The sequence below is a fragment of the Thunnus maccoyii genome, chromosome 15, assembly GCF_910596095.1.
Source record: "Thunnus maccoyii chromosome 15, fThuMac1.1, whole genome shotgun sequence".
In the NCBI taxonomy this organism is placed as follows: domain Eukaryota; kingdom Metazoa; phylum Chordata; class Actinopteri; order Scombriformes; family Scombridae; genus Thunnus; species Thunnus maccoyii.
The window spans coordinates 7,704,852-7,721,923 of record NC_056547.1 but is presented as its reverse complement, the minus strand read 5'-3'; positions in this window follow the sequence as shown (position 1 = coordinate 7,721,923).

Below are 17,072 nucleotides of genomic sequence, written 5' to 3'. Positions count from 1 at the left end.
GAGTGATGAAGACATTTTCCATGTTTCTCTGTTCTGCACCATGACCGTATGTTTGTTGAATAAGGAGGCCCTTGTCTGTGTTTCTGTCTGTCTGCCCCCTGGCTGGTCAGATGATGTCTGTCTGTCTGTCTGTCTGTCTTCGGCGATGCGTCTCTCTGCCGCTCTTGTCTTTCAGTCAAAGCAGGAGGACGAGTCTCGGATGTGTAGATAAGATAAAAAAAGAAGGGGAAAAGGAGGTTTAAAATGGTGGGAATAAACACACACGCGGAGAGGTTTTAAAAGAAGGATAGAAAAAATAGAGGTCAGGAGAGGAGAGCTGAGGAGAACTACCAAGGATAAGTAGAGGGGGGAGGGAGAGAGAGGGAGAGAGAAAGAAAGAAAGAGAGTGAGGCAGAGAGAGTGAATGGGCCCTTTGTGATCAAAAGGCTTGTTTATTTTCTTGGCGCTTGAACTCTTCAGGAGCCACATTGGGCCTGTCTGCACTGTCTAGCTCGCGTCCTCATCGCCTACCGACATCCCAGCAACCGGCCCTGAATCACCGAGAGGAGCCGGACCATCGCAGAACCAAAAACAAGCAACTCAGATGTTGAAAATATAGTTTTAAACATTTGAAACCGTTCGACGGTGTTCGACGTCAAAGTCACGTGTCACAGAAGTGGAGACAGTTCAGTTCAAATGGAGTCATAGCAAGTTATACAATTTTATTTTATTTTTCCTCATCAAACTCCAGTGGTGGAAACAAAGTACTTTTACTTTACTTGAGTTTTTTCATTTTACTTTATGTTTCAGAAGGAAATATTTTACTTTTTAGGAGATTAAAACAGGCTTCATGTCTGCCAGTTATAACATTAAAATACCACTTACACATTAATTAATGCATCAATAAAAATAATATATATAAAACAACACTTCTAGGGGATGTTTTCCTACATTATGAGTGATTTATGTTGTAGTAAGAATATGAATGCAGGACTTTTTTTTGTATTTTCACTTTGTTATTGATACTTTTACTCAAAATCCAAATTCTTCCACCGCTGTCAGATTCCCAAACATCGCAGCTACTTTCCCCCAGAGTCGGACAGAAATACAGAAAATTAAAACCAGGTTTCACAAGTTGAACTTGAACGTCTGAAACACTTGAATGAGCCAGAATGTGAGCAAAAAAAAGAACAATTTCTCACATCAGACTTTATTCTTGACTATTTTTCCTTGTGTCCTTACTGAGTTACCTGCCTTCTGTCAACAAAATTATAGAACATTTGGTTTCATCCAGGTGTAAAGAGACACGCTGCTGCTGCGGACAGACAAAGTGTTTATTCTGTAACATGTTGTTGCAGCTCATTATTGAAGCTTTATGATGATGATGATTTGACCTTGGTAGTTTGACAAAATAATCTTAACTCAAAGCTTTAACTTTTTCTTGTTTGGTGTGTAGCAAAGTGTGTGTACAACTGATGAAGGTGGTGAGATGTATTTAAAATATCTGGAAAAAGCTAGTTAGTGGAACTTGAGTCGGGATTATTTTGTTCAAAATTTAGCCTGACATATTGGATATTTTTAGAAACTTAATTAAAAATATTCAAAATCAAGTTATGTGGGTTTTGAACAGCTCGGTGTAATGACTCAGAATCAGTGGGGTTTGACAGGTTGGATTATTTTTAAATATTACAGATTTTAACACAGTGTTACCTCACCTAAGGGCCAGAAGCAAAATAAATAAAATAAATAAATACCAGTGAAGTTTATCTGAGGATTTATAAATAAAAATATTCTATAAATACTGTATTATACACTACTATGAGTATAAAATGAAATACTACTGTGGTTGGGGCCTGTATGATAAATCCTCCTCTGCATTACAAAAAGCTGCAAACTGAAAACTCCCACATTACTCACATTACTCTGTCTTATACATTACAATACATTACCGTAAACTTCACTACATTACATTAGGGGATTTTGCATCAAGCAAACAGAGTCGTAGAGTATGCAGTCACTCACACTCGGACACAAACACTCTCTGTTCCCTTCTCTCCCTCCCTCTCTCTCTCTCTCTCTCTCTCTCTCTCTCTCTCTCTGCTTTCTGTCGCTCTCTCTAGCTCTCCTCCAGCTGGTATTCACACATGTGTAATGGGATTAACACGCTCTTGCACTGGGGAGGAGAGAGAGAGAGAGAGGACAGAAATGGAGGAAAGAGGGGAAGATGAGGCCATGGAAGAAATGGGGGAGGAGGAGGAGGAGGAGGAGAAGAGAGAGAGAGAAGTGAGAGAGACCGAGGGGGCTAAAAAGGGGAAGGTTGAGGGGGAGGAGAGAGCAGGGTTCCTGAAAAGGAAAACAAATGTATAGAGGAAAGAAAGAGGGGTGGCAGAACTCTTTCCATTAGCTTGTTATTAGGCTACGGGAGGTCACAGGGGACATTTCAGGCTCATTTGAATTTCGCAGAGGACAGCCCCCATGAAGCTCTATCTGCATACAGTCAGACTGAGAAGAGTTTAAAATAATTAACTGCAATTATCAATTAACAGCCATCTCATACGCTTAAATGATCAGCGCTCATGAGTTGGATCATTGATGACAGTTTATTAAAGTCGAATCAAACAAACAGAAAACCAATCAAAGCGATAACCAATCTGCACATCAAAGTTTCAGAATGCAAAGTGGAGAGAAAAAAGTTAATAAGAGCACGTAAGGACAAAACTGTGAGGATGCAATGTGGATCGGTCCAGTACTTTACACGCAATTTGAAGTATTTCAACAACTATCACCGTTAAATTTGGTATAAATATACAAAGCGCAGAGAGGATCAATCCCTCTGACTGTGGAGATCATAAAGATATATATGCATTGACTGCTTCGGCCCGTTGCTGCCATGCGTCAACGTTGCCGCCATATTGGACCGTGCAACACTGGCCTGTAAACAAGTACAAGTAAACAAGGGAGCTGCAGTTTTTCTGGATAAAAAGCACTATAATGTTTACATTTCTCAACAGATTTCAATGAGTCGTCTTCATATTCGAAGGGTTTATGATCTATATGGAGTAGAAATAAAGTTTTGGGGAAAAAAAATGTGAAAACTTTATTTAACTAACAAGTTTTCTTCAGAGATTTCTTGGAGAAAATGAGCATTTAATTAGACGCAAATCAATTCTTCTGCAGAGAGATGGAGTCACATTCAATATACCTTCAAATGTGAAGAGAGACACATAGAGGCCACATTCAGTCCTTGAAGAGGAAGAGGGACTGCAGGGAGGAATGTGAGAGTTATATTTGACCTATTTGCGGCCCTGTGCCAAGTCTGTAATGGAGAGAGAGAGAGAGAGAAGAAGAAGAAGAAGAAGAACATGAGTAAGGGAAACCCGAGAGGCGGAGTACACAGACGAGAGGAATGACTGAGTGAAGGAGAGAAGTGTGAGTTGGCAAGATGGAGAGAGGGGGAGAAGGAGACGTCGCAGAAAGAGGAGGAGGAGGAGTGTGAAGGAGCAAAAAAGTGTGAGTGTGTGTGTGTGTGTGAGAGAGAGAGAGAGAGAGTACGGCAGGGATTAGGAAGTCAAGCAGCCAGCAGTCAGTGAGAGCAAGGTATGTGTGGAACGGTGTCAGTCTATATAGAGCTCAGTGTGTAAGTGTTAACAGTCTCCTCTGTCTATCTCTGGAGGAACTCCCTCTTCCTATTCCTATTGGCACCATGCACGGCTTCCTCCCATAATACACTCCCCGAATACCCAGACTACTCTGTCAGCTCTGTCAATATAGAAACACACTGCCTGCATGTTAGAGGAAAACTGCAAAACCTGTGTATATTCTCAGACTGCATATCATCAATCACGCTCCTTCTCTCTGCTGCTTGTAGCTCTGCTTTTAGAGATTTAGTGATTTCCTACATTTCCCAGAATGACTTTCAACTAGTGTGCAAAATTTCCTGTGACAATGGGGGGGTGGAGGGGGTACCAGTGCCATGGGCGGTACTTCCAGTACAGAATAGGTATACATCAGCTACTTGATCCAAGCAGCTATACAACAAGCATGGTTGTGTTCTTTTTTATTTTTATTTTTTTGCTCTGTGATATATAAAAATGTTTCCTTGAGATAAATAAGTGACTTTTATTTTCCATTTGAATTAGTTCACATTTATTGGACTTTTTTATTCTTATTTTTAAATACTGATTACGGATTTCAATAGTCATAAAAATTACTGGTTAGATAACGAGAAAATAAAATTTTCGAGACGCCCCTAAAGTTTCGTTTTGACATTTTCTGATGATGTGTGAAGGCATGTACAGTACATATATGAATCTGCATAACCAACTACATTGTTAACACTGTGATTGCGGCCATGTTGCTTATTTAAAGACACACTAAATTTTGGCCACTAGGGGCGGAAGAACTCCAAAACAAGATAACAGATGCACAGATGTTACATACTATGATCTTATAAAGTTGCTGAGGCTAACATGTTAGCAAACAGTACCCCGCTCACTCATCCGGTCAACAGCGAGCAGCTTTAGTATCCCGTTGGAGTTATGTTATTGGCCACCTGATGAATTTAAGTCCAATATTAATGCACCTGTTAGCTTGTTTTGGTCTCCACCAAGTCCTGAGGAAAACATCTAGGTCCCTGGTTCTCATCGACCCTTATTAACCTACTGTGTACTACCTGTCCAGCACCAATAGATAACATCCAGCAGCTAGTGACCCAGTTTTTAAAATTTTTGTTTTATCTAAGGCATCGGCAGAGACCAAAGCTGAAAGAAGTGTGAATATTGGACATTAGGTGGTTAGAGACATGATGTCAAATGAATGCTTGTGTTGCTCAGTGTTTGCTTGATGTATATATAAAGACCTGTTCGCCATATCAACTTAAAAAAGTGATAATATGAAAAAATCTGTTTCTGCTAATCAGTGTATGGCCACAAGGAGGGAGGAGAACTTCAAAACAGAGACACACAGACCCAACATAGTATGCGTTATGAAGTTACAGCTAACATATTAGCAAACAATAACCTAATTACACATCCAGCAGACAGTTAGCAATATTATAATCCTGATGGTGTCATGTTTCTGTCCACTTGATGAATATAAATCCAAAATTCACTCTCTTGTAAGTGCTAGTTTGATCCCCATTAATATCTGGGTCTTTAGCTGCTAGCTAACTTTGTGTGCTGTTTGGTAGCATGTAGCATACAGTGGGTTCATTGAGCTTGTTTCTAAAAATAGCTGCTTGAAACAAGGTCAATGAGGGCTAAGAACCGTGATAATCTTTTGCAGGAGTTGAATTTTTTTTGGCTTAAATGTGTCAGGTGGACAGAAACTTAACTCCAGTGGAATAATGTTGCTCTGTGTTTGCTGGACGTGTAAATAGGCAACTGTTTGCTAACATGTTAGCCATAACAAGTTAATAAGGTAGTAATATGTCAAGTCTGTCTTCCTGTTATCTTGTTTAGGAGATTTTCTGCTCCTTAGTGTCTCAAAATCAATAGTGGCAGCTTTAAATTGTGCCATATACAGTATCTATTGTGGCTGCATTACAATTAATAAATCAATCAATCAAACAACCACTAACTTATTATTTTGCCCAATAGATTCACAGGTGTCTGGCATGAAATAGTGAGACTAGGACAGACAGTTGAAAGATACACAGTAAAACAGTGAATAACCAATGCAAAGAAAAAGAAAAAAATAGAAATATATCATTGAAATTTGAATAAATGTGATAAACTGTGTAGAAAACTAAGCATTAGGAAAATTACACCAATTAACAAAATGAGTCCTCAAAATCAAACCAGTAAGTTGTAAACCTTGTAGCTGATTTGTTTGAGTGGTGAATTATTTTTAGGCTAAATGCTTCCTTTTCACAATGCTCTAATGTAAATTACTCTTAGCAAACTGAATTAAATGTAAGATATAATTAAGTAGCGATAATGATGCTAACAGACTCTTTGCCTTTTATAATCTCACAGTGGCGCATTCATACGTTTTTACTGTTTGTTGACAGCGGAGACAGAAAAGTATGTAAAAGTCGACAGTGCTAACATGGTGACAGGCCAATGAAAATACTCACTAGGTGCTTAGATTTGGTTCTGTGTTGATCTAAATGTCTGTGGCTTGGATGCAGATGTGCAGGCGCAGGAGTGTGTTTTTCTTTCCTGTTGAGACTCTCATCTCTGTGCGTATCAGGAGTTTTTAACCTGTTGTTTTTCAGCACGGGCCTACTTCACATTTATCTCTCCTAACTCACTGTCTCACGTTCTCTCTCTTAAACTTCCTCTTCATCTCTTACCTGCCACCCCCTCTCGTCTGTTATTTGTCATTCTGTCCTTTTTTCTGCTCTGTTTCCTTTCCTCTGTGAGTTCCTAACAGTAAAACAGCTCCGAAAATCCAACAGCTGACATTACTTATTTTTTCTCCTCATCCTCCCTTTCTCCATTGTTTCAATATAATGTATATATTTAGCCTGACATGTATAGTCTACTGTCATGTACGATACAGGCATGTGAGGCCCTGTTGTATGTCAACGCTTGTCTGTACCTGTGTGTCTCCGAGACAAATTATAGTTACTGTGCTGAGAGATTAAGGTGACTCTGACTCAGATGGCTTTTCAGCTTCTTATGTTTGAGTTGTTTTTTGTTTTTTTTTTAAATTCTGGTCTAACAAAGTGCCTTCTTGGCTTGTTCCATGATCAGGGTGTGTAGGGATTTTATCAAGGACACAACTGCTGCATTAGAAAACATTTCTGTCTCACAAAACTTGACATCCTGATATAAAAACTGAAACTTTGCATCGCAGTGAAGGTTTGACTGTTTAGTTTAGTTTTTTCCCTACTTAAAGAGAACCTCTTTGTCATTTCTAGATGTTTTTAAGATAGTGTCTTTCACACTTCTGTCGTATTTGGGATTTTAGGTAGACTTGTTGTCGATATTATCAAGTCTATGACCTTTTACAGTTACAAGAAGCTCCCTCTACCCACAGAATGATCCTGCCACTTATAATCTTGGTGATTTCTTCCACTGTTTGTACTTATTGCAAGAGCAGCGGTAAATGATGTCTAGGGTATAAAATATCAAATGTTGGGTGCGTGCAGGGTGGAGTATGGTGGGCTTGGCTGCACACAGTTACGCTTGGATGGGTTTGGATCCAGTCTGAGTTTGTCTGAGTTCAGTTGAGATTGGCTGGCACTGTGTTTGTGTAGGTTTGGCTGGGGTTGGTGGGGTTGGCGGGGCGGGAAGCAGCCTATAGGCCCAGCAATATGCAGGAGTCCCGCTCTTTTTGGCTTCACTCAAGAGCGTGATGGCAACAGACATCACACCAGGCCTGCGGTGATTAGCCAGCCCGACAACGCGCCAACCCACCAGCCATCCAGCCAACCGCAAGCAGCCGGCCACCTACCACACGCCCGGAGCGCACAGTTTTGTTTCTATAGCTACAGAGTGACTGTCTGCATCACCGCGGTTACCAAGGGACGTTGTGTCTGGAGGTGTCTGGATAATGGAACCTCGGGGAGACAGTCAAACGTCAGAAGCAGATGTGGTGTCGTGTTGGCTCGTGTATTTACATTTGAGGCGTGTAGCCATGTGCGGAGACACGAAGGCTGGGGGCGAATCAGCAGGACCAGTTCACACCATATTCATCCATCCTGACAGTCGGGGGGGGGATCTGAAATGTGATCAGAGGGTTCATAGACTGATGGACCACACAGGTACAGAAGTTAACAGAATTTTTATATGATTCTGTAACTTCTGACACTTGAAGTTTTGACCTCTTCAGACTTTTTCCCCGTTCTCCATGAACCTTGGAGGTGGGAGAGGTTGTGCCAGAAATCTCCTTCTCTCTACTTCTGACCCTGTAACCACACTAAATCTGCTCCCGGGTTGATCTTTTCAACTCTGATCACATCAAGCATAACGGATAGATATGACCCAACATCTAGACAGCACCCGAGGAGTCAGTAATTGGCGTGAATAATTTGAGGGTTACCCTAAATAAACATGATTAACTAAACAAATATGAAAATCAACAGTCCAAGTTCATGAATGTACGTAGTGTGAGCTGTTTACCCAGTAATTTTAATATGAATTCATGAACTCAAACCAGTGTGACATGTTTGTACTGGTTTTGCAACACAGACAGTTTAACTGTTGAGAGAGAATTTACATGTGCAATGTAGCAAAACATACCAACTGCTACATCGTGACTCCAATTCAAAACAAGGCAAAGCTCATTTACATTTATTGTAACACAGAGTAGGTAGAATAGTGTATTTACAGTCATACTTGCGCTGACAGTTTCAACAAGAATACAATAATCTTTTCTGATTAATCGCTGTCCTTTGGGTTCTTCTAATTGGTTACAAAAAAGCTGTGAAGAGGAGTGTGTGTCATTGTTCATCTGAAACAAAATATATAAAAAATCTACAAAACTGGGAGGTTTTTATAGAAAAAAACCCCCATTACTTCCCTGACGTCTTCTGTCATGCTCTTAAGAAAAGATTAACGATAAGTGAATCAGAGGAATAAGTTTTACTTCCCTGAAAATGACATGAGGCAAAGAGTGAGAAGTAGCCCAAAGGTTGGATTTGCGGGATTCTTGTGACAGCAGATTGCTCACGATTCAGAGAAGTGCAGGGAAATTTCTGAGTGGAACAAAAAGTAAGAAAAAGTTTATAACGAGTACTTTGATAAGGTTTTGGTAGACGGACTGTGATTCTTTTTTCTTTTTTTTTTTTTTATAAAGATTTCTAACCTCTCAGTGGAAGATTGTAGTGGGATGAACGTCTACGTTTTTCAGATCTTGTCTTGTTAGTTTAAGTCTTGACATCCTGCTTCCTCACTGCAGCATTTCATGCTTCTCACTGAGCTATTTCACCTATTTGTACTAAAGTAAGAAAGAAAGAAACACCTCAGAGGTGTACAAATGAAAAGTTAATGCAGATACTATGTGCTTACATGCATCTATTTATTGTTCCTGAGGAAAGTTTAAGAGAAAAACCATGAATTAATTAAAACATATTTTAGTGGAGAGGAAAAAAGAAAGTGATAAGCTACATATTTTCATTTCTGTCACCACTGTAAACTGAAAAATACATCTGTTGAAAGAGAGCATGACAATAACCTGTTCATGTTCCCATCAAAGTGTTTGAGTCTCACATATATTTACAGTATATGGTTAACGGGCGCCACCCTGTGGTTATTGAGACAAACTGCAACTTATGTCAGGGTGTTCAGTTTCCTGTCAGTGTTCATTCAAAATCAAATATTCATTTAGAGAAAATGTCAAACCTGATTAAGAGCCATAAAATCTCAAAACACACCAAAAACTAAAAAAATTAAAATTATGTGAAGTTATATTCGAATTGTAATAACTTCTAAAGAAAGGAGTTAATATTGAGTACTTATTTGGCTAACAAATTAGCATGTATTTGAGCTAAATTGTGGAGATCAGGTAATAGATCAGTCCTTGTGATTTGCTGTGGAATTTTTTCCTGATCATCTGCTCTGTGACTTCTGCGCTCGGCCGTTCAGCGTCGGTGCCGTGGTCAAAACTGAACCTGCTGATTTCACGGCTGCTTCACACCTGGTATTTCATTTTTGGTTTCCAAACATTTGGCTCATTCACATCTGGCATGCAGAGTGTGTAAAGCTGCACACACACAGAGGTTCATTCACGGTTACAGAGCATGGAATAGCGAAGACGGAGGTCGGACTGTGAGAGAGTTTGTGTGTTTGGGAGACAGAGAGAGAGACAGAGTTAGTTTCTCCCTAAGGGACCTGTGGGTTACAACATGTTAGTTCCCAGAAGAGAGACTGGGACTGACTGGAAACACACACACAGACCGGGGCCACCCAGATCTGAACCACCCAGGACCAATAGCAGCGTCATTATTTCATGAGATTGGTTCATGAGGGAGGCAGCTGTGTGTCAAAACTACACATCATCAGATTCTCACAGAAGCCTCGTATCTGCCGTTCTGCCTTTTATTTAACCACATCTGGCAGCTGATGATAGAAACTGTTTCATAAGACTGGGACATAGTCAAACTAAATATAGTGGCAAACGTCCGAGGATTACGGTTTTTGCCAAAATGGATCCTAACAGGAAACAGATACAGACAGATAAAGAACGCTCCCAAAACTCGAAAACATGAAAGGGACGTGTTTCGGTCGTGATTTTGCCAAAACAGGAACGCTCAGTTGAAACAGCATGAACCAATAGATTTGACCTTATGAATCTCATCACCCAGTGATTTACGGGATGGGGGGACTGAGTTGTATTTCTTACCCAGAAGCTATTTGTTTGTGGGTCTGGGTGCACTGGTATGATTTACTGGAGATGGGAGGAGCTGTGTGGATTATGGTTTGGCTGATCTGTGATATTACAAAGCTGCTTACCACTCTGGATCCAACTTATAAAAAGTAATAAGAAGAGGAGGAGCGTGTAGTTTTTGGAAAGGAAACAAAGTCGATATTGGTTCCCTAAACAACAACAACAACAACAACAACAATCTTTTAAGCTGCAGCGGCTGCATTATGGAGGACTGCGGTATGAATGTGTGCAGGGGCCCCTCTGGGCTTTAACAAGAGCACTAACACATTAATTATCAATAATCCCTGATCTGCTCCAGGCCCCCTGAATGATTCACTCGTTTGCCTCCCTGATGGCTCCCACGAACATGTACAACTGCAAGAATGTAAAGCAAAGTGCATGTGTGTGTGTGCTAAAAATCCTCCTGCTCTGTCAGCAACTCTTAAACCAAACACATGAGAGGATTTTTTTTGATAGAATAAAGATATTTTCAGCAGAAAGACCTTGTTTTCTCACGACCGGTTGTGAACTAAGGCAGGAATCAAAGAGGAAAAGGATATATATTTGTCTATAACCTTGTAACACTCATGCTGTAACTTTCAAGAAGACACCACTTGATCTTAAACTCAACATGCATCATGTATCAACAGGCACAAAGAGGGAAACACGACTGTTTTCACCGGGAACAAATCTCCTGTTGCTGTTAGTGCTGCTAATATGAAATTGAGAAAGTAACAGAAATATCAATTATACAGTAAAATATGAGTGTTATGATACACAAAAAAGCACGAGGAGGCAGTTTGATCTAAAGCACGACTCACCCAACTGGAGGTTTTTTTTGATTGACGTAGAAAAGAAACATTCTTCAGACACAGACAGAAGAAAATATATAATAAAAGCTATTTATTTTATATTAATGGTTTAAAAACTCGGCTGACCTCAGTTTTTTCATCAGGGTCAGTGTTTTAAACCGTTAATATGGCCGACATAATACTTCAGCTTTTAATATGCTGAACTTTTACTCCTCGCTCTGCCTCAATGCCTGAAGAATGTTTCTTTTCTGTGAGCAGTTTTTTCATCTTCAAGAGCATCTTATGTTTCCTCAGATTCACCGCATGTGATTTTTTTTTTTTGTATTTGGAGGACAAAATATTTTTAGATTATATTATATTGAGTCAGACTACTTTTGTGCTAAAATCTCAAAGAATTACAAGTATTCACTGTTTCTCTGGGAATATTATTCACAGTAAAAATACTTACATTGACATAATCTTAATAAATATTATTACAACTGTAGGCAAGACCATTTTAAATCCTTTAAAATGTTTATGGCTTATTTATCTTTTTCACCCATGTAAAGAAAAATGTACATTTGACCTATACTTCCCTTCCAGTCAAAAATGTGTTTTTTTTTCTTCTTCCTTCAGTTTAATGTTTGAGCTTCACTGTGCTAAATGACGTACGTGCAGAGTTTGACACTAAAAGGCTGTTGTCACATTCAAAATTAAAGGTTAAAGGCGTTTATCTACGAGCATGATTTGTGACATCACAACTAGTTTGGTGCCGATCGTGAACAGTATCTAACTTACACAAGTGTGATGTTGAAACTTGAGGCCTCCAGTGCACAAACACCGAGAGTGAGACATCTCGTGTCCAGCAGTTAAACTTTTAAAATGAACAATATTTACATACAGTATTAATAGAATATGGATTGGGTAAGTAACAAGGTAACTGAACTTTTTTGTGGAATATAAAACATGTCAGACACAATTTATTATTCAAAGCAGATGATTTCTTAAAACAATGCTTGACAGGATCTTTAAAGATTTTGAATCGTGTATATTTACATCCATGTTATATTCTTTACCTTACTTATTTGCGTGTTAGTCTGCAGAAAGCATGAAACAAATGGCTGAAATGTTTATCATGTCGCCAGCGTGCAGGTGAATGTTGATGTATGCGTGCACACAGTACCAACAAAACACACAGAGCCACTTGTGAAAACATTACTCCACCTCACTACTAATGGTCAAAAACTCCACAGGGGACCTTTAATACCGGATTGAAAGTCAGTGTTTGACTGCCCTCTCTCACTCCCCAGCAGTGATGTGACGACCCCCACGCACTGCTTCTCTTGCTCTCGTGTTTTCTCCCTGCAGATAGTTGGTTTGGAGTTTGGAGTTTGGAGTTTAGGTGGGTCTTTTGCCTCGAACCTGCAACATCTGTCCTGCGCTGACTGCAGGTTCAAGGCACCATCCCAACATTACAAACACTACTGTCTAACACGCCTCACGGTTATGTTCAGTAATTCATCCAATAAATTACTTTTTGTATCATAAATCTGTGTGTGGCCTCATTTTTCGCTGCAAGCTCTGAGCCAGGTGAGAACAAGGTGTACGGACTACTCTGCAGCTGAGAAATTCAACCACTGATAGTCAGCAAAAAATCAGACTTGTTGGCATCATATTTGTGCATATTCCAGGAATTTATTAGTTTTTTATGCCTTCATTATCATACGTCTGATCTCACTTTTTGCTTTTATAATATCAACACTGCAAATATGTTGCCAAAAAACTCCCCATTTATACTAGTTAATAGTTTTGTTTTTTAGGAAACGTAATTGCTGCCAGGATTATATTCACTGGAAACATTATTCCCAGCAAAGAAAGTGGTTCATTCTTTTAAAAGGGCGCGTGGTGGGTGTACAAAATGCAAGACTTGGACATTAGATACCAGGGTTTGTATCCTGCATGTGCAACTAAGTGCTTTGAGTTGCCTAAACATAAACATAATATTGCAGGTAAAAATAAAGTTTAGTATGAACATGTTGCAACTTTGCAGAAAGCAAAAAAACAGCCTTAATAAACTCATTAATAACAACAAAGACACAGGAGATGACTTTGGTCTAAATTCGCACTTTATTCCTAACACTTACAGGTTTGTTTTGTCCCCGTTTCCCTGGCCCCCAAAACAACAGGCACACAGATAGCGATGAGTTAAGGGACAGTAGAGAACAGTTTCAAACCCAAACGTTTCCAACAGAATCAGGTTATAGAATCAACTCAGACAGAGAGAGCCTCGAGGTCAAAAAACAGCATATTGTAAGCATACTTCAAAAAACAGAAAAAAAAAAAAAAGGACCCGAAAAAACAGATACTAAAGCTTACAGAGCGGTGTTTGTTTCATCTTTTATGTTCATCATCACCATCATCATAAACAGGCTATATTAAAGAACACTTTTGGAGTTTTACAGCCATCATAAAAACGTGGGAGTCGTACAATACGGAGAAAAAAAAAAAAGAAAATCAAGGTGAGAAGATACAGTGGAGCTCTTTGGTTTTCACTATTGTTTTTTTTTTTCTTTAGCAGTAAAATCTATATTTGCTGTCCTCTTATCAACCTTTGGATTTAAGCTGCATTGTAGAAAAAATAGAAAGGAAAACGTTTCTTTTAAATTTCTCCTAAATAAATGAAGGATAATATGGGGCAAATGATAACGACTGAAGTTATTCTCTCATTATTTTCACTCTGTTGTAAGGTATTTCATTTTGTTTGTGTTCTTAAGGCCAAAAAAAGGAGTATTTTTTTGATATTTTACCGTGACTTGGAAAGTTGAGCAGAGTAGTAAAATGAACATTCACAGCCACAGAAGAACTACAGTAGAAAACTGTCAAGGCCTGAAGTGCTCTTATTATCTGACAGTGTTTTCATATTAACAACAGGCGCTGGATACCTTTATTTTAGCAGTTACAGTCCCTAACAAGAATCCTGAATGTTTATATACACATGGAATGACTGTATGTGTGTGTGTGTATGTGTAGTGTGTGGGTGTTGTGTTGTGTTTGTAGTGTAGTGTCTCACTGTGGTAGTTTTTTAACTTTGGTATCATTCTCTGTCCACCACAGCCGAGTCCGACTACACAGGCACACATACAGAGCTGCACTGCTGTCGGAGCAAACAAAACAAAACCCTTAAAAATATAAATTAGCATTTTTCTTAATTTCATTTTTGACGTCCCCACAGTTTTTAAGCTCTGCAGTGGATTTTTAATGGCCCCGGAGGTCACGAGACACACTCAAAACTTAAATTAGTCGTGTATTTGAAGGAAAAAAACACCTGGAGTTCAAATGTTTTCCTCTGACAGCAGTGATGAATATACACACACTTTCCTCTCTACATCACACAGCCACAGCTGTTTTACCTCTCTGGACTCCAAACAGTGAGCAGGAAAGCACACGGCGGTGTATTCTGTAGGTTAAAGCCATAAGAACAACTGGTAATGAAAATCTTTGTTTTTCTCTCATTATTCTAACTTGCTAGGGCCAGTTTTTCACATTCCTCACTCCTGAGTTCAGACATATCACGTCTTTTTTTTTTTTTTTTTTTTTTTAAACTTTTATTGTTTTGTCATTAAAGCTTGAGTGTCTATTTGGTTTTTTTCATCAGAGTACCAGAGGTATGAGTTCAAGCCCTCGTCCCGGAGAGAGCGGGAGACGGAGGAAATCAGAAAGCTTTTTTAAGAGAGCAGAGGAGGAGACGTGAACGGAGGAAATTCACTCGACAGGACAGATGAGCTGGATTTTTTAAAACAATAACAAAGAGGTGAAAGTTTAGAAATGTGTCAAACACGTGTTATTTATTTCCCTCATCTGCATTCTGCAAAGAACCGCCCCTACTCTGTCTCTGATTGGCTCTGACCCTCATATTCTTACCCTCATCATCTCATTCCTCATGCTTAATGAAGGCCACAGAGTACTAGCCAATCAGAGGCGAGGAGTAGGGCCGGGTCTTCGGGGAATGCAGGTGGGAAATAAAATAAGGCAAAACAAACACTGACCGGTTTATCCAGTCAAACAGCTAATATTTCAAAGTCAGATCAGTTTACTTTCTAGTGATTGACAACATACCAGACTTGCACTGTAACATGTCCTGAAGCACATACAGGCCATCTGGACCGGGTTGCAGCAACTACTCTTAAATCCAATGCGAAGTTTTTAGGTCAAGTTCTTATTAGCTACTCACTGGTTTCAAAGTAGAGGTTTACTAAATCAGATTGCATCATTAAAACTTTACACGACTCCCAGAAATAAGTAGTTTTGGGGGTCAATTTATATATTAAACCCAACTGCTAATCCTTTGTAAATATAAGTATGACTTTGCTTTATTGATACATGCACACATATAGTTTAGCATGAGTGGGAAATATCCAATTATGCTCATCTACATATATTAAATGACATTATTAGTATAACATTTTAATATTTGGGGTATATTGTGCTATTTTTGTGTAATGTAATTTAAAAGAGTTTAGAAACTTTTAGAAACAACGTTGGTCCAGACTGAAATATCTCGACAACTATTGGATGGATTTCCATTAAAATTTGGCACGAATGTTCACGGCCCTCAGGATGAACTGCAATATCTTTGGTGATCTTTTAACTTTTCATCTGGTGCCATCATCAGATTTTCAATTTTTCCAATAATTTTATTGATACCAAAACATTTCTTGTTAGCTCAGTTAGCTACGTTACACCTGGAAGTTACTGGGTATAAATATTTAGCAACAATAATTTCATAAAAGCTAGTTTGTGTGGTGCAACCTGAGTAAATCTCCATTTTGGAAACATTCACGTTATAACTGGTTGAACTTACAGAGAGCTGATGCAACCAACGCATTAACAAGTCTGATTTGAACTGAGAAACTTAAAATCAGTGCTCCAGGAAAGTAAACCTCACTGACTGAGTTTTACCACAAAAAAGAATTATACAACAATGACACACACACTCCAGGTTATGTGTGATATTTAAATATGAGACACTGAACAGTTTTCCCACAAATCTCCACTGAGATCCAGCGTTTTCCTCCGTCACAGTTTCCCTGCTACTTTCTCTCTCTGTCTCAGGTTACAACAGTCTTTAGGTTTGGTTTTGCTTTGAAAACATTCGTTTGGCATCTTCTCTTCTTGTCTTGATCTCAAGAACACCCTTCTCTGCAGATACAAGCCTCACAACAATCCCCTGAAAAACTATTACAAAGATCCAGAAAGACTTAAATAGAATCCAATAAATACATAAATAAAAAAATCAATAAATAAAACAAGGTGAGAGACAAAGAAGTTCATAAAATACAAACGGACCATTTTTCCCATCCCCGAAGAAGCACACACCTCCCTCATACAATAAATACAATTTTTTTTTTTTTACCAACAAAGAGCCCGTGAGAGATAAAGAGTTTTAAAGCTTTTGGTTCTTAAATCAAGTCATCATCTTCGGTCGTCATCATCGAAGGATAATAGTCCTAGTCCCAGCCTTTTTTATACACAAGCAACAAGTAAGAGCAGTTGAACATAGATTATTTCCCCCTACGAAACCTATAAGAACTAATGGATACATTCCCTCTAAAAGTGGACGTTAACAGCCTTTAATGTCTCAGACGTCTGTACCCCCCCACACTTCTCTCTCCATATCATCTTTATCATTGGTTGCCTTCAGTACCTGTGTCTGTTTAAATTAAAGCTTAACCTGGTTTTGGCTTCAATCTGGGCCTGTTTTCCCATCTTCCATCACAGTGATCGATTCTCATCGACTGCTTTAATGTAGAGATATCTGCATGGACTTAAATACAAATCAAATATACTTAACTGGTTATTATTTATCAAAGTAAATGACAAAAGTAGCACAGTTCCACAAGCTTTAGATCTTATATTTCATACCTTTCAGGCAGCTGCTGCTCTGCTTTAAAAAAAAAATTCAAATTGAGAATCAACCTTGAATGCTTT